Source organism: Rhinatrema bivittatum, chromosome 4, assembly GCF_901001135.1.
Source record: "Rhinatrema bivittatum chromosome 4, aRhiBiv1.1, whole genome shotgun sequence".
In the NCBI taxonomy this organism is placed as follows: Eukaryota; Metazoa; Chordata; class Amphibia; order Gymnophiona; family Rhinatrematidae; genus Rhinatrema; species Rhinatrema bivittatum.
The window spans coordinates 23,036,566-23,062,704 of NC_042618.1; the positions used below are offsets into that span (position 1 = coordinate 23,036,566).

The 26,139-nt window shown below is 40.4% G+C and overlaps 1 protein-coding gene across 6 annotated transcripts in view; it reads right to left on the reverse strand.

The window, feature by feature from the left end:
• Window positions 1-26,139, reverse strand: part of BTBD7 (BTB domain containing 7) — a 235,697-nt gene that overhangs the window by 165,023 nt on the left and 44,535 nt on the right. For 2 of the 6 annotated variants that reach the window (XM_029597848.1, XM_029597849.1), the window contains exons 2-4: window positions 18,489-18,645; window positions 18,017-18,110; window positions 7,891-8,042 (exon numbers count right to left, since the gene is read on the reverse strand). The exons of 1 other annotated variant lie outside the window; for it this stretch is intronic. The gene's annotated coding sequence lies outside the window, so the exon portion shown is untranslated. Of the gene's footprint in view, window positions 1-7,890; window positions 8,043-18,016; window positions 18,111-18,488; window positions 18,646-19,519; window positions 19,661-26,139 lie in introns of all 6 variants that reach the window. 3 more of the 6 variants (XM_029597850.1, XM_029597851.1, XM_029597852.1) reach the window with 3 other exon arrangements.

Sequence of the window (26,139 nt, forward strand, 5' to 3'; positions counted from 1 at the left end):
TCAGGAGAGTCTCATTCCAGGTCAATCAACTCCTAGATTGCTTCCAGCACTTGAAAATAGCAAGAGGCTTTCCATAGAGAAACCAGAATGGGATTCCTCTTTGGAGCCATCATAGAGTCTGCCCCAGGAACTCCCAGCATCTTCGAGGTCGGGGAAACCAGGGCCGCCAATTCATCTCTATGGAAAAAACATAACATGGTCCTATATGGTTCTAAACCGGTGGGATTTACCCATCTTCCAAGGAATCTGGATCCTCTTCTTCGTCCATGTTGTCCGGATCCCTCCCAGGGATACCCCTGGTGAGGCGAGGCATGTCTTGAGGCCTGCTGATAGGGCTGGGAGAGGAAGGCCTTACCGGCTGAGGTTCCGTCCAAACAGGGGCAAACGAAGCAGACTGCATCTATACGAAGGATTGAAAGCCTTGAAAAATTCCACCCAAGAGAAGGCAGCTGGGTCTATGCCTAGCCCAGGAAGTACTGGGGTAAGTGTCGCTGGATTTCCCTCTCTCAAGGAAGACCCAGTCCCAGGATTACTCAGATCTGGGGTACTTCCAGTTAAGATTGTGGCCGACCCGTCCTCTGACTGGAAGGAGCCAGGCTTAGTAAAGTCTGGGGAGGCCAACTCTCCCTGGACCTCCTCACAGTGCTCGTAAGTAAGAATCCAAGTCAGACTGTGTAGCCCTAATATGATGAGCAACACAGACAGAATGTGTTTATGTTTCTTATTTGCCAGAGCCAATAGGAGCGGTAGCTGCGTGTTCAGCCAGCTCGCGCTTAAAAATTTGTGCGCACACGTTTTGGGCACCTACAAGGGCCACGGCGAGGTGCACGACCTACCCATGATCCAGGCTTTACCTAAATTCTGCGCCTAGAGAGTTGTGTGCATACACATGCGCGTGACATGTGCTGCATTTTGCATACAGTGTGTGCGCAGAGCTGGCACGCACCTCGCATACAGGTGCTCTATGGTGGGCAATGGAAGACAAAAAACACACGCAAGATGGCGTCACTGCAGCCTACCATGCAGTGTGCCTACCAAGCCTAAAGCGGGGCCTAGCCCACCAGGAGCCACTCAACCTGCTCAGAAGCCCACGTCCCTTACCCCAACGGGATTGGGCATGATGTCAGTACGGTGCACCAAGCAAGGAGACTAGAGGAATCTTACTGAAACCCCTCAGACGTTCTCTGAATCAGGAGGAATCCTCTTTTTTTTTTTTTTTTTTTAGCTTACCTGGGGGCTCAGCGCTTACCGCCTCAGTACAGAGATGGTCTCTGGCTGCGAGGGGATAGGGTTTTGACCAACACCACCATGCTCCACTTCCTGCACCTGCTGCCTTTCAGCTGCTTCAGCCAAGCCGCACATTTTACTTTCAGAAATTAGCGCCTACCCAAAGGTAGGCGCTAATTTCTCCGGGCACCGGGAAAGTGTACAGAAAAAGCAGTAAAAACTGCTTTTCTGTGCACCCTCCGACTTAATATCATGGCGATATTAAGTCAGAGGTCCTGAAAGTTACAAAAAGTTAAAAAAATTTGAAGTCGGCCCGCGGCTTGAAAACCGGACGCTCAATTTTGCCGGCATCCAGTTTCTGAACCGGTGGCTGTCAGCGGGTTTGAGAACCGACGCCGGCAAAATTGAGCGTCGGCTGTCAAACCAGCTGACAGCCACTGCTCCTGTCCAAAAAGAGGCGCTAGGGACGCGCTAGTGTCCCTAGTGCCTCTTTTTACCGCTGACCCTGATTTGAATACTGAATCGCGTGCACAGGAGAGTGGCCTGTGCGCATGCCAGGAGAGCGGGCGTTCGCCCACTCTCCCGCGGACTTTACTGTATCGGCCCAATAGTTTGGTTATCTTCTGTGGATTTCACAACTGCATTTGTTATTCTGTCTTCTAGATCATTTACAAATAATAGTGCTAGACCTAGTACTGACACTTGGGCACTGCACTATGTACCTCCTCCAGTTTGCAAGCTGGCCATTCAATCCTATTCACTCTGCCTTCTTCTCTTTAACCAGTTTCTGATCCATGAATGTAGATTGCCAAATCCCATAGCCTTTCAGTGTCCAGAGTAACCTCTCGTAAGCCTTTTTGTCAAATGCCTTTTTTAATTTCAAATATACATCAATTAGCTCACCATTATCCATGTACCTAGTTTCAATTTCAAAGACTTCCAACAGATTTGCGAAATAAGGCTTGCCTTCCTGAAATCCATGCTGGCTATTCCTAATTACACCTCTTCCTGCTGTGTGCTCAACAATTTTGTTCTTGATAATTGTTTCCACAATATTACCTGGTATTGATGTCAGGCTCACAGCTCTATAATTTCCTTCTGTCCTCCCACCTCCCAAAGCCCTTCTTAAAAACTGAAGTCACATTTGACACCTTCCAGTCTGCTGCTACAGAAGCTGTTAGTGACAAATTACAAAATCAGTATGTGTGTCTGCAATATCTAGTTTTAGTACTCTGGGGTGGACTCCATCTGGCCGATGGGACTTGTTACTGTTTAGCCTATGAATTTTATTATTCTGTATATACAACTTATACACTGTATGTTTTTGGTCCACTGCTGTGGTTGTATTGATTAATTTAGTTGCATTATAGGGGCATGTAAACTTTGATCTAATAGATAATTAGAACTGCAGTGTGTTTGATCTGACTCTTCTGAGCAGACAATTCCCATTTTACATTTCCTTATTCAGAGTATAATCTTTTTCATAGTTGGCCCCCTAGAAACCCTGTCACCCTGGGGCAGTCAGAAAGGGCATTTTCCATTTTAGGCAAAGGCTATAAGCTTCTCTCTCTCTCAGCAATCCGAAGCTGCATGGTCTTACCAATTAGCAATTGCACAATTGCATCCAAGTGCTTTCTCTTACAGTATTCCAGAATAAACTACAGCTATAACAATCCAGAGAATCGTTATAGTTATTCTTGATTCCATTTCATCTTACAGTAAGTTGTGTTTATTCACTGTTCTGAAATAAATGTTTTAGAAGTTGAGAAGCAAGTCACTAAATAAATTAGATCAGAGGTTATCTGTCTAGCAACACAAGGAAGTCTGAGCAAAAGTTTAATATTTACCATGTCTCTCTCCACAGTGATGTATTTTAGTACTTCAGAGGCATAATTCCTAAAGGACTGGTTTATGAATCAACCAACAACTTCCCTAGTGAAGACTGATCTGCTCTGGTCTTATCTTTGATATCTCCCTTAACACCTTGGTCATCCAGAGGGCCAACTGCCTTCCTGAAGAAAGTTTCATCTTGCTCAACAGTCTTTTCTGTCTTCTTATGCTCCTTAATACCTTCCTTGTTTGTGACCTTTTCCAGATATTCTTCCGTATCCTCCGCTTTCTGGGGTCTCTTGTACCTTTAGAATGCTAATCATTTTTGCCTAATTTTGGCCATTTTTTAAAATCATTTTTCCTCATTATTTACTTTCCTAACAAATATTTGTTTTCCTTACTATACGACCTTTTACTTTAGCTTAATTTCTCTCTCACGTACAGCTTTCAAAATGCTAGATATCAACCAATGGTAGGGCAATTTAAAAAAATATTCAATGACATCACAACGTGCTCTGACCTCCCCGAGATAACAAGTGAACTGACATGTTTTCCTGCAGGTAGCTAAGAATCACTGAATGGAAGGAGGTTAGGAACTGGATGAGAGAACACAGTGTGAGTTGGGATTCAGGTAAGTGTTCTATCTGTGGAGAAATCTGAATATTGGATGAATGGTTTAAAAAAGTTACTGGGGGTGGGGAGTAGGTGGTCAGACTTTTATAAAGGCCAGCTTCCCGTAGGAAACTAGAGTAAAAAAGTTAAAAATCTGAACAGTTTTATAACATGGATTATAGCAAGCCAAAGAGAAAATATTTGCCATCCAGATTTGCATTTAAAAGAAAACAAAAAATTGCACTCTAGACTAACAGAGGCAGATTATATGTTTATAAACTGCATCTGTTAAGCTTTTGGAAAGAATTTCTATCCTACACATGAAAAATAAAAATTAATCCTTAGAACATTTTTGGCAGGCGTATGGTAACGTTGTCTAATAGATCATTTTGTTGGACTTGTTTCCAAATCATTGGCTATTCTTTATGCAAACTGTGCTCTGGGAGAAAGTCCCAGATCTTTTGTTGCTAGCAAATAGGGAGGGCCAACTCCAATGGAGGTAGAAAACAGGTCTAGCTTTTCCAGCTAACCATAATTTTCAAATTAACCCTGGTCTCAGAGCAAATGCATGCAAATTTCTCATAAATAATTTCACATTTTTTTTTATTTTACTCTAATAAACCACCTTCCTTGATCAAAAGAACCCAAAGCAGTTTCCAACAAATACGAAATACATAATGGTAAATTGCATCATAATGATAAACACATCTTAATACAGGATAATAAAAAATAACTTCAATACAATCAAATATAATAATCCACATCATCATTACATGCATATATTTGTTCAGAGAAAGACTTATTGCAAACCTGGATGATCACAGTTGGACAACCCGAAACTAAAATGGTAATGCCAACAGCTCAGCTGGCAACATTTATCTCAAGACAAATTCATTTACATTGTTCACAGAACTTATTTCTAGTCTAAATGAAAGCAATTCCAGAAGTAATAAGTTCACTTCATAAATTATCTCCATACTGTTGCTCAAAGTTTTAAGAAATTATTTGATTTATAGAGCTGTACAGAGTTTGAGAAGCCACACTGGTCTGTGAATGATACACCTTTTATCTGACAAACATGAAATTTGTCCAAATGCAAATTTGAGGATTCAAAGACCACAAAGTTCTCATCTTGATTGATAGTCTATAAGCCGTCAAGATTTTACATCTGGAAGCTGGGATCTATGTTTAGCGGTGTAGACCAGAATAATTTGGCAGACTAGATGGGTCAATTTGTCTATATCTGCCATCATCTACTAGGTTAACTATGTATCTAAAAGAGGAACCTCAGGCACCTCTTTGTATAGTTTTAGGTTCGCCTAATAAAAAATCCTATGTACAAAGTAGGTCCCTCACTTAGAATGTGTGACGATTTTAATACACATTTATTTATTTATCTATTTAAAATTTTTATATACCGGCATTCATGTTGCAAACACATCATGCCGGTTTACATATAACAGGGGTGTACAGTGAACAATTCAATAACCTATTTGTGTAGAAGGAAGCAGTTACAAATAACAAGGTAAAAGAACTGGGAGGAGAGAAGGAAAGGGAGAGAATAACATTAGGTATAGGTATTTACATTAGTAATAACATTTTTACATGTGGAAGTGGAAGAATCTGGCTGAATAGAATTTATAACATGCTAAGCAGCACTCACTGAGCAAGGCCCAACTGTGGTCAAAAGCAATGGTCTTCTACCACTTATAAGTATTAAAAGTTAACACACTTATATATGCAAAGCATGTAAATAGTATGATAACTAAATTTATTACAAAGCTAAATACTAACAGTCCCAGACCAGTAACTACCAGTAAATTTAAATTGGCTTTTTGATGCAGTTCCTGCCAGAGAAAAAGAGAAAAGGGGATGGGGGAATCCATTGCTCAACAAATATAAATTTTATCTCCAAGATTTACAAGGTGAGGGTTTTTCTGGCTCCAAGTTTCTTGAAAGCTCACTCAAGTGCTAGGACAATTTTACAGGTAGTGTGTGCATGAAGAAACATGTGCCAGAGATTTGTAAAATCAGAATACACATTTATTAAAACTTATAATATTGACAAGCAGATATCAGTGGATGCATTATCTGGAAGAGCTCTGTAGGTCATATTTAATCCAACTGAGCAGGCACTGATGGAACTGAGTTCCTACATAGTAAATATTGGAAAAATATGAACAGAAAGAATTAGCAGGTAAAAAAATTCCTCATCCAATATCTTTGCTCTCTCCAGAACATTGAGCTGGATATGTATAAAAATATTTTCAGGGGATGGACAAGTACCAGGTAAAATGTTTTAAGTGTTTATAGCTACATCATGATACATTTAAACCTCTTTGCTGGCCCAATAAAAATTATCAAAACCTGCAAAGAATCCTAAATAATGTAGGTGACAGAGCTAAGCAGAGCAGAAAAATGCAACAGGTTAGCTACTACACATAATCCTGCAAACTGTTTAAAAATGTGCGTACACTAAATAATTTAAAGTGGACAAGGGTCATAATCCAATATTTAAATTTTCTTTTCTACTTTTGCCGTTTTCCTCTTTATATTGTTCTGAGTCATCCCTATTTCATATCTTCTCCTGGTACCTTTTCCTTACTCTCCTTTTCGTTTGTCTTTCCTCTCTCCGTTTGCCTGACATCTATGCCCTCTCTTCCATATCACATCTCCCACTGCTTTCCACAATGGTTTAAGGTGTTTGAAACTGCATTCTCCTTGACCCAGGGCAGCAAGTTCAATCAAAAATCATCTTCATGTGACCAAAATATTTAAAAGCATATAAAATATTAAGACCTGCAGGTTGCTCATGTGTATCTAATTTCAGTTTACAGTTTTCAAAAAACAGATACAGAGAGAAATAAGATTGATATATATATATATATATATATATACACACACACACAAATGCAGTTACTAAGCTTCTAGGAGTCACTGCAAAATTAGACCTTTAAGCATTTCTCTGGAATTTAAAAGTAGTGATGTAACAGATCATTTTGTGCCAGTCACAAACTGATGATTGCCTTTAGGCTCAAGATCCCCAAGTCAATGATAAACATCTAAATATACACATTTTATTAACATAGCATTCATATATGGCAAAGCAAAATCTACAACAGTTCATTATATGCAAAACTTCTCACTGCATCTTCGGTAGTGGATCCATTAAAAAAAAAAAAGTGTAGGTTAATAGTTCGTGATTCCTAGAAAATCCTCTCCTCGATCATGATTAGTGGGAAAAAAAATGTGTACACTAATTATAGATATTTTTGCATTATGAAAACTAACCCCCTCAATAACCATAACGGGACAGAATCCACATATACTCCATGGGTTTGCTTCAAGTTTCAAACTGAAAGTACACACAGACCTTTGCAGTAAAATTTGCTGTGGGGGTCATATTGAAGGAGGGCAATTTTCAGACATCCGATTTACTTCTCTGTAAACTGAATGTTTAAGGTTGTAGATAATTATACAAGAATATGATCAACAAGAAAAACAAGGAAATTGGAGGTTCTTTTCTATTTGTAGGATTGCACAACATTCTTAATTGTTTTTGCAATTTTGTTTACTCTGTTATAGCTTCCTATGTATTTTATTCTTATGAATCTATATGTATTTATGTTGTACTCATCTGAAGACATTTTATTAGATTGGTGGATTATAAATTATTTTGAATAAGGATAAAATGCAGGAAAAACCATTGACTGTGAAGCTTAAGATACTCTCCTGGGTGGATATCATTACCATCTTACTGTCTGATGTCAGCTCCTGAAACAGCTGCATTCCATAACATAACTATCAAGCCATAGCACACCCTATAGTTACACTGCAAATTCTATACTTCGTTGCACTTTATTATTGCTATAGCCTTCAGTTTTGCTATTATTAATCCTTTACTATATGAACTGGCCCAAGGGCTGAAACGCATGTCACATAATATTGCAAGTCCACATTCCATTAAGTCAACAGTGAAGCTGAACTTCTGGTTCTTACAAGCAGGTACAGTAAAAGAAGAAGTAGACCAGTGCTGTTACAGATAAATGGAAGTTCCCCATATGTTAAAAAGAAAACCAAACATTGGAAAAAAAAAACATAATAGTTTATGTCTTAATATATAAGAAAGCTTACTTATTCCAACAGGCCTTTGGTTAAATTTTAGGATTTTCAACTTTTGATTAATTTTAAGCTCATGTAATAAGGGACTTTTAGTTTTACCTTGTACGTCCATGATGAATGTTTAATTTTGTAGTCTCTTTAGAGTGGCTGGTACTGACACAGGCAGAATATAAGGCATTTTAAATAAAATATTTTTTTAAATCCCGAGACAACCAGGAGTAACAAGTGACACCAATTGCATTCAACCTGATCTGCAAGAAAAAATTACAATGGATGAGACTATATCCACTATGACCTGAGTACACCTCCAGAAGCAATTTTTTTTTTTTATTACCCAGCAGGAAATTATGCAAATGTAAAGGCTACAAGACAAATTTCTAAAGGAAACGCATATTTGTATGAAGCAGATGACACTGGAGTCACTACAGAAGATTTCAAGTGAATGTTTACAGCAATCTACTGTTAATACCTTACCCTCCAGTCAGTCAGTAACCAGCCTGACTCTCCACCTACCATATTTGAAGATCTTTTTTTATCACAGCCCCTGACGCAGCAGTTTCTACAAGAGATGCCTAAACCAGATGGATGGCACATGAGTATGTCACACCTTTTCCATTGCATTGTGTATTATGTGAAAGCTGAACTTTTGTTTCATCTTACTCCAAAATAATTTCAGAGCTGGTGAGGACTTTGATACATTTGAATACTGTCACATCCAAGCCAATTCTCATCATGCTCACTAACATCTGATATACACCTAGTTCTCCAATCTCTGCCTTCCCCTCTGTTAACTTAAACCCTGCAAAATTATCTTCCTCTAGAAATGCAGCAGGTGGCCAGAGTTGTACCACACATTCTTCAAAATTTCCTAGACACTGGCAATGCACAAACTGCATCCTTGATAGTTTTCAGAGCCATCAGATCCTTCAAAACTCACAAGCTCTTTCATTAAATTCTCTGAAGTATTGTCATTTCACATTCCCGATGACTCCTTGGGCCACCTGCTGAATCAGAGAAATGCAGCTGGATGGCAAATTAGGTGGTGAACACACCCAGTGTTCCCAATGTTTCAGCAGCCAGATGAGCAGCACAGTTATCCAGCAGCACAGCCTGTCTGGAACACTTCCCCCTGGCCTGAGGCACGAAATAGTTATCAAATATGTCCATGCCCACTTGTTAAGACTGGTAAGTAACTGGGAATACTAGAACACTAATGGACAGGGACGTCTAACAGCAACGAGCTGTTTGCACTTGTGAATGCCAGCTGCATTACAAACACGTCAAGTCATTCAGCCTCTCCTTACTTTCCTTCACTCCGTGTGACAATGTCTCATTGCTGCAAACAAGAGCGCTGGGTGGCAACATCTCCAGAACAATCCAGTGTTGCCTGCATCATACATTCATTATGCAGTTATTGAAACTGGGCAAACAAAAATCTTCCACATACTTCCCTGCAGCCTTATGATGATCTGCAGACAGCTTGTTTCACCAGCAGTTGTGAGGTGACAAATACCACGGCGATTCAAACTTATGAAGCCAACCAGTAGAATAGTCACTTTCAACCATCATGTGAAAAAAAAAAATTAATTTTTTTTTCTTTCTTCATTGCAGGCTGAAATAAGCACACCCTGGTTGTGATGCTGGCAGAACCACTCATAAGGCACATTGTTCAAATCAGAACTCTGAGGCATGCAAACCTTTGCATTTAACCATTACAGTCAATTTCAGCATAAAACTTTAGAATCTTGTTTTTCTGTGACTTTAGATCATAGATTATTTCAACACTGTATTCTTGCTGGAGATTAGAAACACTCAGGCCGATGCATTAAGATGCACATTCAAAATGGATGCTCCTATTGAGAACTCGTTTTCCTAATGCATGCACCTCAACCTTCCCTGTGCGCCCAATGCAATATTTAAATGACAGTGAAATTGGGGCAGCGTAAAAAAATGGCATGCTGAGGGAAAATTTTGTTTCTGGCACTGAAAGGAGTTTATTGCAATGGGCGCTCAATATGAGCGACCATTTTGATAGCACTTCTTTTTTTGGTTCTTCTGCCAAGTTTCATAAACATTGCTAATGAAGTTTATTATATCAGGCATCCATTGCTACGGGCTTCATAAATGCATTCATAACAAAAGTGTGCTTTTTGATCAAATCAACACATTTTTTCCACCAAACAGACAGGCCGATACAGTACAGTGTGCTCCGACGGAGCGCACTGTTAGCCTGCAATTGGACGCGTGTTTTCCCTTACCCCTTATTCAGTAAGGGGAGGAAAACGCACATCCAACCCGCGGCACTTAATAGCGCCCTCAACATGCAAATGCATGTTGAGGGCCCTATTAGGTATGCGTGCGCGATTCACTAAGTAAAATGTGCAGCCAAGCCGCACATTTTACTTTCAGAAATTAGCACCGACCCAAAGGTTGGCGCTAATTTCTTCCAGCACCAGGAAAGTGCACAGAAAAGCAGTAAAAACTGCTTTTCTGTGCACCCTCTGACTTAATATCATGGCGATATTAAGTCGGAGGTCCCAAAGAGTAAAAAAAGTAAAAAAATAAAAAATTTGAATTCGGCCCGCGACTGTCGGGCCGAAAACCGGACGCTCAATTTTGCCGGCGTCCGGTTTCCGAGCCCGTAGCTGTCAGCGGGCTCGAGAACCGACGCCGGCAAAATTGAGCGTCAGCTGTCAAACCCGCTGACAGCCGCCGCTCCTGTCAAAAAGGAGGCGCTAGGGACGCGCTAGTGTCCCTAGCGCCTCCTTTTCCCTGTTTCTACTGCGCAACCTAATTTGCATACTGCATCGCGTGCGCCGGGAGAGCAGGCGTTCGTCCGCTCTCCCGCGGACTTTACTGTATCGGCCCGACAGTAAATTCAAGTCAGGATAATACTAAGGAGGAGGATACATTTATCGCAACACAGAGACCATATTTTTTTTTGTGTTTCTCATGAGCCCTTGACTGTGAGTTAACTTTACTCCACCTCTGGAGCTGGAGTTAAATTCCCCGCATTAAGAAGTGTGTGTTGGGCGCCTAGCCTTTGGGCGAGCTTCCCTGCATCGGGCAGTAATAGTTAATTTCTTCATCTACAAGGAATTTAAATGCGATGGGCGCTATCCAGTACACTTTTGTTACGGTGAGCGCTTCAAATGCGCTAATCCCTTTGCTGCATCGGAACATTATTATTGCATGCCCCAAACACTCGCCCAACCGCGAGTAAACCCGTGCACTAGGCTGGGCACACCTTACTGCATCGGCCTCTCTGTGATTAAGGTTTTAAGCACTAATTCTGCTGAATAGATAGCCCTCTTTACACTCCTAGAATTTCCTGAAGAAAGCATATTCTTGGATGGCAGACTCACCACAATGAGGTTTTTTGGCCCCTTTTGTGCCAGGCTCACCACTCCTAGAACCACTCTAAACCAGAGAGGAACAAAGCTGCTTATCTGCCATAGCTGCTTAGAAAGGCAAGATGTTTATGTTTATTAAGGAATTTATAAGCTGCCACTACCTAAAGCCTTAGGTAGCGAATACCACACACAAACAAACACAAATCAAAACCTTATCAAGCAGTAAATCAGCTCCATCTACCAAAAAGAAAAAAAATACTCACAAAAATGTTAGTTTGAACCATTAAGTTTATCATCAATTTAAAGATCTTAGTGCACAATGTCACCTACAGCTCCTGCATAAGAGATACAGAGGTTGCCACAAAAAAGGCTCTTCCTTGTGTTTCTCCAATACAAGCTTGATAAATCAATGCAATATCCAAACCACCTCTCTGTGAGGAATATGGAAGTCCATATTCAAAAACCATTTAGACGGATATAGTAATAGTTATCCATCTAAATGGCTCAGTCGGATGCATTTAGCCGGATAAAAAGGGGCACTTCAGGGGTGTTCCGGGAAGGGGCTGTTATCCAACTAACCTAACCGAATATCGGGTATATCCAGCTAAGTTACCCGGATAACCTTAGATCTGCTTAGAAGCAGATCTAAAGTTATCCGGCCTTGTGCAGGCAGATAACATGCTACTTAAGCGATTATCATTAAAGATATCCAGCTAACTATTAAATAAAGATAGCGGGCCATCCCTTCCCTCGGCCCCCTGCCCCACAAAATATCTTTAAAGGCCCTATCAGGCTGTACCATCCTCACCCCTAAAAATATTAACAAGGCGACACCCCCCGTCCTGGTGTATTGCCAATGCTCAGATCTGCCAGTCCCCTCTCACTTGCAAGGGTATACTATTTTGCAGCATCCCCTTCCCCCAACCCTCCCGATACCTGAAATTAGATTGCCAGGAACAAGGGCTCTTCGTGGCCCTGCACCAGGTATCTCTGTGCTGCTCTGTAACAGACAGCACTAGAAGCCTAAGCTTAACGTAAGTTTATGTTTCTAGCGCTGTTTTAGAGCAGCACGGAGGTGACGGGAGCAGGGCGAAGGGTCTCTTGCTCCCAGCAATCTAAGTATTGGGGGGGGGGGGTACTGGGAGGAGGGATTGCCATGAAATAGAATACCCTTGCAGGTTGGTGGGAGGGAAGGGGCCGCCAGATTTGAACATTGACAATACATCGGGACGGGGGAGGGTCTTGTTAATATTTTTAGGAGTGAGGGGTGAGGAGGACAGGTCCAACAGGGCCTTAAAAGATATTTTGGGGGGGGGGGGGGGGGAGATGGACCCCGAGGGAGGGGGATGGTCCACTATCTTTATTGCTTTCAATTCCTGACATCTCTATTTAACTGGCTATCTTGTAGCACATTATCCGGCCACACAAGGCCAGATAACTTTAGATCTGCTTCTGAGTAGGTCTAAAGTTGTCCAGCTAACCTAGCTGGATAAACCCAATATTCGGTTAGGTTAAATAGATAACACAACCCCACCCAGGAACACCCCGACTAGAATTTAGCTGCTAAGGAATAAATATAGCTGGATAAGCCATTTAGACTGATAATTACATGCAGCCAGATAACTTTAAGAAAGTATAATCAGCAGGACATTTATCCTGCTGAAAATACAAGTTATTTGCCTAACTTTACCCAGACAACTTGACAACTGAATGGCCTACTGAATTTTGGCCTCATAATCTTTAGTTGGATAATAGTCTGGTAAAATAGTATTGACCCATGAAAGAGTCCAAAGACAGCTGGTAGAACATCAGACTTTTGATCTGAAGGTTCAGGGTTCAAGTTCCTGTTTAGGCGAGGTACACTTTCTTCAAGCTAATAACCTCATTTTCACAATCCAGGGGGAGCACTGAAAGGAGAGGATCACCTTGCTGGTGTCTGAAAAGAATCGGCAAGTACTGCTTGGGGAAATTTTAGAATTTAAAAGTTTTGTGGAAAAGTAAACTATTGGGGTATATTCTTTAGTGTGTTTGTGTCTGTATTAAATATCTAGTCAGAGGGCAAGCAAAAACCAGGAGTTTGTGTGTTTTTGATGTTGCCTTGGAAAATGGGGGAGGGAGGTTCTGGCAGCCAAATTTAGGCTCGTAGGAGCAGATGCAATAATTCTGCACAGAAAGCAGGCACTGAACAGTCAGCGCCCGCTTTCTTAACATGTCCCCAGGTGCTCCTCCTGGGGACACTATACAATATTTAAATTAGGGGTCAGGTTAGCAAGGAGGCACTAGGGGCACGCAAGGAAAATCTGCTCCAGGCAGGCGTTAATTTCTGACTGGACACACATTTTTTTCTTGCATAGGGAGTGAATAGCTAATAGGCTATAAGGGGATTAGTCAGTACCTCTACAACCCACGTCCAACTACAGGTTAAAAGTGTGCTCGACTGAGCGCACTATATTGCCTTGGCCCCTTAGGTAGGAAAGCTGAAATCCAGAACCTCCAGGGTAGCATTCTCTGAAATGCTCCCTGTTCCACGCACAGGTCCCCAGAAGCAGGCAGAGCTGGAGTCTCAATGCATGGATGAGACGATGCTGCAAGGAAGAGGGATTCAGTTTTGTAAGGAACTGGAGAACCTTTTAGGGAAGGGGGGAGTCTTTTCTGAAGGGATGGGCTCCACCTTAACCAGGGTGGAACCAGGCTGCTGGCGCTAAACCTTTAAAAAGGAGATAGAGCAGCTTTTAAACTAAGCAAAGGGGAAAGCTGACAGTCAGTCAGCAGCACATGACTCAGAGGGAGGTAACTTTGAAGGATACTAAAGAAGCATTAGATTTAGGGCATCCCAACAGAGGCTCCAATAATAAGAAAAGTAGTCCAAGTACCTGTAATTAAAGACTCACCTGAGCTAAAAGATTCCAATTTAGCCCTGGCAACTGAAAAGCAGAATGTTAAAACAAACAAAAAACACACTTTGAAATGTTTGTATGCTAATGTCAGAAGTCTAAGAAGTAAGATGGGAGAATTAGAATGTATAGCAGTGAATGATGACATAGACTTAATTGGCATCTCAGAGACATGGTGGACAGAGGATAACCAATGGGACAGTGCTATTCCAGGTACAAATTATATTGCAATGATAGAGAGGAGCAACTTGGTGGCGGGGTAGCGCTTTATGTCTGGGATGGCATAAAGTCCAACAGGCTAAAGATCCTGTAAGAGACTAAATGCAGAATCAAATCTTTATGGGTAGAAATCCCTGTGTGTTGGGGAAGAGTATAGCACTAGGAATATTCTACCATCCACTTGACCAAAATGATGAGACTGACAGTGAATAAGGAAAATTACAGAAACTAACCAAATTGGTAGAAGAGTAATAATGGGAGATTTCAATTACCCCAAAATTGACTGGGTAAGTTAAACATCAGGTCATGCTAGACAAGTTCCTGGATGGAATAAATGACAGTTTTTTACGCAACTAGTTCAGGAACGACTTGAGAGGGAGCAATTTTAGATCTAATTCTCAATGGAGTGCAGGATTTGGTAAGAGGGGTAATGGTGGTGGGGCCGCTTGGCAATCGTGATAATATGATCAAATTTGAATTAATGACTGGAAGGGGGACATAATGGGGGACTTTTAGCTCTAGCTCTAGCTCTAGCACTAAACTTTTAAAAGGGAAATTTGATATGAGAAAAATAGTTTAAAAAAAAAAAACTGAAAAGTGTAGCTACAAAAGTTAACATGCAACAGGCGTGGACATTGTTAAAAAAAAAAACAAAAACCTTCTTAGAAGTGCAGTCCAGATGTATTCCACGCATTAAGAAAGGTGAAAGGAAGGTCAAACGATTGCCATCATAGCTAACAAGTGAGGTGAAAGTGCTCATTTTAGCCAAAAGATCTTCATTCAAGAATTGGAAGGATCCATCAGAAGAAAATAGGATAAAGCATAAGCACTGACAAGATAAATGTAAGACATTGATAAGACAGGCTAAGGGAGAATTTGAAAATAAGTTGGCCAGAGGCAAAAACTTTTTAAAATATATCAGAAGCAGAAAGCCTGCAAGGGAGTCGGTTGGATTGTTAAATGATCGAGAGAAGATACTTTACTTCGGTGTTTACTGAAGAGGATGTTGGGAAGATACCTCTTTCAGACACTGTTTTCAAGGGTGACGATGCAGACGAACTGAACCAAATCATGGTGAACCTGAAAGATGTGGTAGACCAGATTGACCTACTGAAGAGTAGTAAATAACCTGGACCGGATGGTATACACCAGTCTGAAAGAATTAAAAAATAAAATTTCAGACCTTTTTCAAATCATTTGTAACTTATCATTAAAATCATCCATTGTACCTGAAGACTGGAAGGTGGCCAATGTAACCCTGATATTTAAAAAGGACTCAGGGGTGATCTGGGAAACTATAGACCGTAGAGGCCTGACTTCAGTGCTGGGAAAAATCTTGGAAACTGTTATAGAGAATAAAATCACAAAACATTTAGACAGACATGGCTTAATGGGACACAGCCAGCATGATTTACTCAAGGGACGTCTTGCCTCACAAACCTCCTACATTTTTTTTTGAAGGGGTAAATAAACACGTGGACAAAAGTGAACAGGTAGATGTGGTGCATTTGGATTTTCAGAAGGCATTTGACAAAGCCCCTCATGAGAGGCTTCTAAGAAATCTAAAAAAATCATGGGATTACAAACTGGTTAAAAGACAGGAAACAGAATAGGATTAAATGGTGGTTTTCACAATAGAAAAAAGTAAACAGCGGAGTGCCTCAGGGATCTGAACTTGGACCAGTGCTTTATAATATACTTATAAATGAGCTGGAAAGAGGTATGATGAATGAGGTGATCAAATTTGCGAATGATGCAAAATTATGCAGAGTAGTTAAAACTCAAGTGGATTGTGATAAATTGCAGGAGGACCTTCCAAGACTGGAAGATTGGGCTTCCAAATGGCAGATGAAATTTAATGTGGACAAGTGCAAGATGATACACAGAGGGGAAAATAACCCTTGCTGTAGTTCACAATGTTAAGTTCTATCTTAGGAGTTACCACTCAGGAAAGAGATCTAGGTATCATACTGGATAATACATTGAAATAGTCAGCTCAATGTGCTGTGGTGGTCAAAAAAGCAACAATGTTAGGAATTATTAGAAAGGGAATGGCAAGTAAAATGGTGGATGTCATAATGCCTCTATATCACGCCATGGTGAGACCACACCTTTAATACTGTGTGCCATTCTAGTTGCCACATCTCAAAAAAGTTTTAGATATACCAAAGAAAGTGCAGAAAAGGGCGACCAAAATAAGGGGCATGGAACAGCTCCCCTATGAAGAAAGGCTAAAAATGTTAGGGCTGTTCAGTTTGGAGAAGAGTTGACTGAGGGGGGATATGATAGAGGTCTACAGAATCATGAAAGGCCATGAACAAGTTAATGTAAATTGGTTATTTATTCTCTCAGATAATAGAAGGACCAGGGGGCACTCAAGGTTAGCACGTAGTTCATTTAAAACAAATCAAATTCTTTTCTACTCAATGCATAATTAAGCTCTGGAATTCATTGCCAGATGATATGGTTATGACAGTTAGTATAACTGGGTTGAAAAAAAGGTTCGGATAATTCCCTAGAGGAAAAATTCATAACTGCTATTAATTAATAAGCAATAGTAGCTTGAGATCTATTTAATGCTTGGGTACTTGCCAAGTACTTGAGACTTGGATTGGCCACTGTTGGAAACAGGATGCTGGGCTTGATGGACCCTTGGTCTGACCCAGTATGGCATATCTTATGTTCTTATGTAACATTACAATCTTATAATTAATCCATGACTGGATAGGCAACCAGGGAAGAATGAACAAAAAAAGGAGTTATACGATCTCCCATAGAATGGACAGATCAACAGGGCAGTCGAGTTCTATAAAAGTTGGAGAACTTTCTGGGCAGATGCTGGAAATCCCATATACAATGAATTGCTGCAGTCTAATGCAGGTAACATCAATGCCTGAACAGCAGAATAAAAGTAAACAGGTCTTAATAAAGGTTTCACCAACACACAGCTTAAAAAAAACCATGAGCAAGCAATCAACCTAATCTGATTTAAAAAAAAAAATAACCCAGAACCAAACACACCACCTAAGCTTTTACATGGGGAGCAATCTGAAGAACAGTATTTTCAATTCCTATAGATGAGGGCAACTCACAAGAACCACCACCACACTGGAAGAATAAAATCTCAGTTTTGGACAGGTTTAAGGCCAATTTGTTGTGTGACAACCATTGCCTCATGGCTGACACACAGCAAGAAACCAATGCAGCTGTTTCACTCCAGGAAGCCCCTGCCGTGACACAGAATTACATATCATCAGCGTACAATCTATATTCAATGCAGAGCACAGCAAAGTTTATAGAGAGACACCATATATATCAGAGGTGGCCAACTCTGGTCCTTGAGAACTACAAACAGATCAGGTTTTCAGGATACCCACAATGAACATGCATGGGACAGATCTGCATGCACTGCCTCCATCTTATACAAATCTATTTCATTCATTTTCAATGTGGATATCCTGAAAATATGGCCTGTTTGCGACTCAAAAATCGAAGTTGGCCATCCGAGAGGATATATAGATACATAATATATTAAAAAACAAAGCTGAAATATGAGATGTCAGACAATGATCTGTTAATGCTTGTGCATAAAGTCTGTTACATGATTAAAAAATGAATATTATTACAATGGCTAAGTAAAGAATCCCCTTCTTTGGAACAATGGCGAATTCAAATGCATAATCTTTTGCTCATGGAAAAATCATCTGTTTCCAAGAAAAGTTGTACATGGCAGAAGGCGTTAGAGTTTGGAACTCATACCTGATTTCTTTGCCTTCTACAATCCGTAGTTTGATTGTGAACTCCTCTATTTCACAACAGCCATCCGCAACTGAGGGTTGTTGGGGGAAGGGAGCTGGGGGGGAGGAGGTAGGGTAAAAAGAGTGGGAAGAGAGCAGTGTCAGACAATGGAATTTTGTAATGTGTCATGAGTTAAGTATCTGAAAGAAATGTATCCTGATGTTCTATTTCTTGGTTTTGATGTATTATGACTGTGTTGTCTTCTGTACTCAAAACAGATTTTTCCTAAAAACCAGAGCCAACTTGGCTGCGCCCTTCAGAATTTCTGCACCAATCAAGTGGAGCCATTTTTCCCATCCTAATTTGCTGTCTACATTCATTCAGGTAAGATTAGAGCCATGCCAGAAATAATCCCGCATTCTCTCAAATGCTACAGAAGAATCCAATGATATATCAGATACTGAAGAAATTATCCAGCATAACAAGAACATACCTCTTTCCATCATAGAACCCTTGCTTAATGAAGTGGGTGATAGAAAAAGGAGGATCTCGGTGCTAAGAGATTTACAAAAACCGAACTGGAACGGATTCAACACCTGATGGTCTTCCAGGAAATCCAAAAGCTGCCTCAATACAAAAGATTCCATGACCTTCAATACAAAAAAAAGATAAAGAAATAGTTCTGTAGTTTGCAAAGTCAGCAGGATCAAGATTAGATTTAAAAAAAAAAATAAGACTGAATTACTGCGAGGGGGGGGGGGGGATATAACTCAGTTAATAAAAGTGATCAAAACTCTCCAGAAAGGAACTATCACATGTTTGTTAGCTTTCAGGTTAGAAAAATTACAATGATTTAACTGACAAAAGGAGGGATTCACAGATGAAATTACATACGGCATTTCGGCGTGAGAGACTGCACAAAAAAAAAAAAAAAAAAAACCACCTGACTTCGCAATGCTCAGGCAATTCATTAAACCAGCAAGGTACATGAGAAAAATCTGATGAGATCTTAGAAATTTTTGATGTTAGAAAATTAAAAAAAAAAAAAAAAAAATCACAGTATGAAATGTAAAACTGATTCAGCACTGTTCCATCAGGTGGTAATCAGATTACGGGCAATGCTGAAAAAACAAAACAAAACTCTGTTACCTGCTGCTTGCAATCAAGCAGCATAAAAAGATTCTCAGTCTTGTAGCTTTCTTCCTATATTCATCTAGAAGCCTCTCAATAAGGCTTAAGAGCACCTGCAGACCGAACAGTGCTAGGTTATGCCATCTATGTGATGCTAAAATTTCAGATAGACATTTTTCCAGATAACCGAACCCAAAGACTGCAATTCTTCCAGATAGTGAGTTTTGATAAAGGAAGTCCAGATAAAAAGGTATTACTGTATTACCATCACATAGTACTATAGAATGTAACAATGTATGGACTACAGCCAGGCAAAGAGCAATCATAAAGGTGTTGCCCATTCAGCAATGATAAAAGGAAAAAAAAAATCCAAGAAAAAGCAAAGTTGCTTACCTGTAACAAGTTTTCTCCAAGGACAGTAGGATAAAATCAGCCATTCAAGTGCGCTGACGATCTTGTAGAAAGTTCTGGAAAAGCTTTTGCAGGAATGCTTGGAAATTCCCACACATACCATTTTATGGTGCCCCTTCAGTTCTATAATACATAACAGCTTCATTTATTTATTTGCTTTTATATACCGACATTCGTTGGCGTACATCATATCGGTTCACATGACAACAATTGGAATAGTATGATAAGGGTCATAAGGGAATAGGGGATTATCCTGCTGTACTCCAAATAATGGGATGTGAATGTGTTGACTAAACTTCATGTTACAGCCTTGCAAATCTCGATGAAGGCTGATTGTAAATCAGTACAAAGTAAATAGGTCACTAGGGCCTGAAGCTCAATGTCTCTGTGAGCTACCATTAAACATATGACCTCCCAGGTACTTTAGCTTAAAGAGTCTGAAGGTTGAAAAGGGACTTTCGCCAGCTAGGTAAGAACCACAGTGAGGTATCATGACACCATGGGTAACTTTGATAGGAGACCTTCAATTGAAGCAAGGTCCAATATATTTGACAACAAAAGGCTGTACAGAGAATGTTTTCTTCTACAGCACAGGCTGGCAAAATATGACCTATGGACTACATCTAGCCAGCCTGTGGAGATGTCTCAGTTTCCATCCACAACAGCTATAGTATGGCAATTCTGGCCAAAAGTTTCTATGTACAATGGACCCATATTTCAATATTGTTGCTAAGAATGAGTGAGACAGCCTTGCTGCTGATGCACTGCCAGTAGTTGATGAGCTCTGTGGTCTTTTGACATTGATGCCTTTGGTACTGGATAGTGTTGCACTGGATTTCTGCTTGGAGGCCAAGACATCTTGAAGTTTCAATTACAGATTAATGGCCCTCAGTGACAACTCTGAGCAGATGTCACAACGAGGGACATTGCGTTCTAGCCCCAGGATAATGGGAGAGGATTTGCAATAGCTAGTTATGGATATTTTGAAGTCACTGGCCTTCTTTAGGGACACAGAGAAAGACAATTGATGTGAAACCAAAGGATGAAATTCTCCCCAATGAACAGGTCCGGTTGAGGTGGCACAGAAGAACAAAAGGATCTGTGCTGCATGACTGCAAAGAAAAAATGGAGTCAAACAAATGGCCAAAAGACTATCTTAATATAATTATCAGGGTAAAGGAAGAAAATCTAACAGAGAGCAAACTGGGGGACACACACACACACACACAAAAAAAAAACAAAAAACTAAGTCCTGCTGTAGGAAAGAACATGTCCAACTGCTACTGTGGACAAAAATGGGAAGTTCCACACATGCGCAGAAAAAGCTTATCCAGAACTCTTTACAAGATCATCTCTATTGGCATCATTTGCAAGTCATCGCCCACTTGTGTGGATGATATATCCTGTTTGTCCTTGAAGAAAAAAAAAATGCAGTTTATGCGCTTTAACCATCTTTGTTCCGTTTGCTATATCACTACACAATAGTGGGTAATTATTGTAAAGGTATGATTTCATGAACCTGGCAGCTAATTTTCAAAGGGGTAAAACAGCACGCTTACTTTTGAAAATCAAAACTACATGCAATATTTTCCCCCAGTGACCTAAACACCTCCATGGAAATGCCTCTTCCTATTCCGGCTAAAAGTGCACGTACTGTGGAAGCCTGTGGATATTCTTAGTCACCATGAAGCAGACCAGTTTCAACCAAGTCAGTCTACCTTTAAAAACCGCCCTCTGTATTTATTCTTTCAATTTTGTATTCCTCTACCTCCATAATATTTTTCAAAGCAGATTCTGAATTTTATTACATACATAATAAAATTCTGATATCTGGAGAGGGTGCATAAAGGAGGCCCTTACCATCTTTATGATGTAAAGTTGTGATCCAGGTGAATTCCCAAACTTTGTACTGAGTCCTTAGGTTGTACGTACAACTGTCAAGTCCCATGTGAATGGAAGGCGATACAATGCTGCTTTAACTCTCACTAGCACCAGCTTAGGCCTTCCCACCTGCTCTCTCTGTGCCTGTCCTTGACAGGAGATGCTTTAAAAATACATAGCTTTGCTCAAATGTCAATGCAGTGATGATGCTTAGATGTATTAAACGTTTTGAATTTTTGTTGCCTTCACTCTGCAGACAAACTAATTTGCAGCATTTTTTCTAGTCTAACAGAAGATTGTCTTGTCAAGCTGTCAGTTTCAATTTACTATACTCCAGAGATTGTTTTAATAATCAGAAAAGGATAGAGAAATTTTACAAAAAAAATTAAGCAGCCAAAATCATTAGGGAATGGGGGAAAAAATTCATTTGGAAAAAAAGCTGCAATGTAATTGTTTTTACTTATTTTTGACATTTTGTTCTTTCCCTGCTTCTACTCTCATCCATCCCCTGCTTCTCTACCCCAGCAGCAGCAACTCAGACCAGAGCCCAACCTCAGTGGCAGTTCCTCTGCTCTGGCACAGCTGCAGACACTGCATTTGAGGTCCCCAGGCCCAGATCTTAACTCAAACATGCAGAAATTGTTCTTTGTGTGTCCAATTACAATCCTCAAGGGCTGCAAACTGGTCAGGTTTTCAGGATATCCCTAATGAATATGCACTGGATAGTTCAGCATACAACTGAGGCAGTGTGCATGCAAATTTAGCTCAAGCATATTCCCACAATTTACTCTGGCTACAAATGCCCAATTCTAATATACACGGGCTGGGAAAATCCCAGGTACCAGGATGCCTAGGTGCCTAAAATTTGGAACCTGGCAAACAGCATTGCACAATGTGCAACAGAAGCCACTAACACTCCAAGTCTAGGTCGAGAGAAGACACTGCCGGCCTGAGCGCAATTGAAGTTTATGCAGACTGGGGCAACACCCTGCCACAGGGCTGCATAAAAGATGGGCGTGAGCGCCAAGGTGGTGGCATGGATTACCAGCTGGTTGACTGATACAGTGTGTGATGGTAAATGGAACCTGCTGGTGGCTGAAAGGAATCAGTAAGGTTTTGCTTGGGACATTGTCTTTTTTAAAAGTATAGGGATAAAGTTAACTATTTGGTAATATTATTTAGTGTTTTTGTGCTTTTAATAGTCAGTAAGGCAGCAAATAAACAAAAGTTAGACTGTTTGTATTTTTAAATAGTCAGTCAGTAAGGCAGCTAGTAAGCAGTAGTTAGTGTGTTTGTATACTAAAAAAAAAAAGTAGCCAGAAGCTAGAAATAAGCTAGGAGCAGTGTTTACCTAAGTAAAAAGGTTGAAAAGTTCAGCTCAGTTACTCACCTTGGAAAAGTGTTGAGGTAGTGTGATTTGGTTTGATTAGGTACCAACATTTCTAATCAAGAGAGCAGTGAGTCAATCTGGCTAACTAACTGAAGTTAGACTGCAAGCAAATCCATGGCTCTCGTGCTAAACTTTCAAAAGAGAAAGTATGATAAAATAAGAAAAATTGTAAGAAAAAAACTGAAAGGAGCAGCTACAAAGGTAAAAAGTGTGCAAGAGGCGTGGTCATTGTTAAAAAATACCATCCTAGAAGCACAGTCCAGATTTATTCCACACATTAAAAAAGGTTGAAAGAAGGCAAAACGATTACCAGCATGGTTAAAAAGGGAGATGAAAGAAGCTATTTTAGCCAAAAGATCTTCATTCAAAAATTGGAAGAAGAATCCCAACAGAAGAAAATAGGATAATGCATAAGTGTTGACAAGTTAAATGTAAGACATTGATAAGACAGGCTAAGAGAGAATTTGAAAAGAAGTTGGCCGTAGAGGCAAAACCTCACAATAAAAACTTTAAAAAATATATCCGAAGCAGAAAGCCTGTGAGGGAATCAGTTGGACACTTAGATGATCAAGGGGTTAAAGGGGCACTTAGAGACGATGACGCGGGCCCTCATTTGAATACAGAATCGCGCGCATAGGAGCGTGGCATGTGCGCGTGCCGGGAAAGCGGGCGTTTGCCCGCTCTCCCGCGACTTTTACTGTATTGGCCCGATAGCTGGTTAATTTTTGTACTTATGAATGCCTTAAGGTTTTCATATTGATAAAACTGTTGAGGTTGGGATTAAAGATAAGGGGATGTTACCTGCAAGATTCAGATTTTGAATCAATCTTTAAATGATGGTCAGAGGTGGAAAGAGGGTGGTGGTTGTGGAGTCCTGATGAAATCACTCCTCATCTAGGAGAAATCCCACTACAAGGTGTGATAGTCTGTTTTAGGGAGGGAAAGGTTGAAATTGGTTAGGGTGGGTTGAGAAGTGTGGTGCAGAGAGAGGAGATTTTGGTTCCTTTTGGTTCTCTGTGGGGGACTGGTGTTAGACAATGCTTTTATGGGTGGATTGGAAGTATAATGGCTTGGAGGCTCACTCGGAGTGGTAAGCTGGAGATTTTTTCATGAAATAGGTTCATTGAAAATTGTTTTGCTAAACATCAAAGGCCTGAATTATCCTGTCAAGAAGACTTTTTTTCAGGGTACTGAACATTTAAAGGGCTTCAGAGGTCTTTTGCCATGAGACTCATCTTAGACAGCGACATGAAGGGGTACTACACTCCTTGTTGTTTCCTAACCAATATTTGATTTCAGCAACAGTGTGTCAAATACTGTGGGGAGGGAAGTTTATTTTCAAAATACCTGGTGGTGATTGGGACAGCAACTATGAGAGATGCAGAGGTAGATTCATTTGGGTCAGTATCAGAAACCTATGAAGAGAGACTGAAGGATATGAATATGTATACCCTGGATAAGAGAATGCAGAGGTGATATGATACAGACCTTCAGATACCTGAAAGGGTTTAATGATGTACAAACATCAAACCTTTTCCATTGGAATGAAATAGTAGAACTAGGGGTCACAAAATGAAACTCCAGGGAAGACATCTCACAATCAACGTCAGAAAATATTTCATCATGGAGAGGGTGGTGGATGCCTGGAATGCCTTTCTGCAGAAGGTGGTGAAAACCAAAACAGTAAAAGAATTCAAAGGGGCATGAGATAAATACTGTGGATCCCTAAAGGCAATGAAGACAAAAGTGCATGGGGGTAGCTTGCTGGTGCAGCATTTACTATCCTTAACCAATAAGTCTTGATACTGCTGATGCAACTCCATTCATGGCTCTCTGCTTCACCAGCAGGGGGGAAAAAGGGAATTGGATACATATAGCAACCAATGAGGGCCCTGACTTTTATGGTCCGGGAAACTGATAGGCATGGGGGTAACCTATGTTGCACAGCAGATACTACCATAAGCTTGCTGGGCAGACTGGATGGACTATTTGGTCCTTTTCTGCCATCATTTCTATGTTAAACTGGTGTTACATAATAAATACTCACCATAGCAAAAAATGTATGCCCCCAATATTGCACAAAGTCCCTTTTTGGACAAGATATCAGCAATGGTGTCTGACTGGGCAGGTCACCCTTTTATTGGAGAGGGTTTTAATTTCATGCAGTATTCCTATTTAGATAGTTCTAGGAGGGAGGCAGCAGGGTCCTGAACTCCCCAATTGGCACTCAAAGTACCCAACTTTCCGAAATTATTCTCTCTTTACTAAAGTACAGCAGACTTATTCAAGATTAGATGTTTTAATTAATAAAACAATAGTGGACCAGACGTTAGATACGGAAATGGGAAGCATCAATTTGTCTTACCACACCACTTGGGTTTCCTTAGGTGTTTCACAAGATGGGGAAGGGAAGAAATTTTGGCATCTGAATGATAGTCTATTGGATGATGCGCAGTATACCGAATAGCTGGCATAAGAGATGAGAATTTCTTTTAGACAATGATACAAGGGAATGTAGTCCAGTCACCATTTGGGAACGTATGAAGGCTGTGATCAGGGGAAAATTAATATCTAGGACTACCTAGAGAGCTAGATTACACTCTTACAACAAACAGCCAAATGAGAACTGTTGCATAAAAGACCTTTGGATCAAAAAGTCTGTGGAGAATTGGAAATGGCTAGACAAGGAGTTACAGTCACTGGCGTTAGCTAGGATTGTTCATCAACTAGATCTGATGAAACAGGATTTTTTCAAACTCGGTAATAAATCTAGTCAATTAATGGCCAGGAGACTACAGGAGGGGGCCACTCAAAACCATATTACAAAAGTTAAAGGATGGGAAATGTATTTGATTCTAAAATATTGGTCAGCGTTTCACTCAGTTTTATGAAGAGTTATATTCCTATGACAGTGAGGCAGAGGGAGTTGCAATGGAAAAGTATTTGGAGAGTGTTCCTTTACCTTTGACAAAGTTCCTCATGAGAGGCTTCTAGGAAAAGTAAAAAGTCATGGGATAGGATGCGATGTTCTTTCATGGATTACAAACTGGCTAAGAGACAGGAAACAGAGAGTAGGATTAAATGGACAATTTTCTCAGTGGAAGAGAGTGGGCAGTGGAGTGCCTCAGGGATCTGTATTGGGACCCGTACTTTTCAATATATTTATAAATGATCTGGAAAGAAATACGACAAGTGAGATAATCAAATTTGCAGATGATACAAAATTGTTCAGAGTAGTTAAATCACAAGCAGATTGTGATAAATTGCAGGAAGACCTTGTGAGACTGGAAAATTGGGCATCCAAATGGCAGATGAAATTTAATGTGGATAA